Raw genomic sequence first — 1,309 nt, 5'->3', positions numbered from 1 at the left:
CGTGGAGGGTGTACCAACCCTGCGGATGAATGATGTGAGGTGTACTAACCTCGTGGAGGGTGTACCAACCCTGCGGATGAATGATGTGAGGTGTAACAACCTCGTGGAGGGTGTAATAACCCTATGGATGATTGAATGAGGTGTAACAACCTCGTGGAGGGTGTAACAACCCTGTAGATGAAAGAATGAGGTGTAACAACCTCGTGGAGGGTGTAACAACCCTATGGATGAATGATGTGATTGTTAGGTTCGACCATTGTCTTACAGAGGGCCGAAAAAAGAAAAACTTGAGCTTAGGGTGCCAGGTGAACTGGGCTTTTGTGGGCCAGGTGAAATTGGGCCCTTAAAATTTTGAAATTCTTAACTTTTCGAAATGTTTTTGTAATTTTCGACAAAAATTTGATTTTTGAAAAGCAACAAGGAGTTAAAACCCTTCATGAAAAAGTGTCAAAATCTTGATGTAGGATCACGATGTGTCAAAACCCCAATTTATGAGAGAAAAACATGATCGACCAGAAACAAAATCACTTGAAAGAGAAAATTTGAATGTCGTTTTTTTGTATTTTTGAAGAAGGATTCGACAACCATTCATATGAATGAAAAGGGTTTTGATCCGAAATATTTTATTTTTGATGGATTGATGAAAAACATCTACTTTGTTTTGCATTTCTTTTTGCTTGAGTTAGTCATCTTACTTGCAATCATCAAGCTGATCTTTATTTTCAAAGTTTCCAAAATTGAGGAATGTCATACATTTCGAGGTCTAAACTTTTAGATTATTACATTTTGACTTTTCTTCTGAGACATCAGTGCACACATGCTTGAATTTATTGGCAAGAGGATGGTTTTGAAGAGAATGAGAGCTGTTTAGAACGGTTTGGAAAACTGGGACCGACACATGAGTACTACAATCCTCAAAGGAGATGGAATATGTGAGTGTCAAGACGAAACAAGATATACCAAAAATTTTTGCCCCGGTTTAGTGTTTAGGAAAATGAGCATAAGGGTATGGATCCATGAAAATAAGGGTGAACAAATCAAATGAGACTTGCAAATCTGCCCCAGTCTTGGGATCATGAGTTGATGAAAAATTTGTATGAGACTCACAAAGCTACCCCAGTCTTGAACATGGGTTGATGAACAAATTGTATGAGACTCACAAAGTTGCCCCAGTTTTTTCCTTGGCAAAGGGTTCCGTTTGGAAGAGGTAGTGGGCATGAAAAAGATCGGCTAAAAGGATGACCCCAATTGGTTTGATTTTCTTTTACATGCTTCTGGCTAGTTGGCAAGGAGATCCCCTCTGCCCGAG

This window comes from Vigna radiata, unplaced genomic scaffold (genome assembly GCF_000741045.1).
Source record: "Vigna radiata var. radiata cultivar VC1973A unplaced genomic scaffold, Vradiata_ver6 scaffold_86, whole genome shotgun sequence".
NCBI lineage: Eukaryota > Viridiplantae > Streptophyta > Magnoliopsida > Fabales > Fabaceae > Vigna > Vigna radiata.
This window is presented reverse-complemented; position numbering follows the sequence as displayed.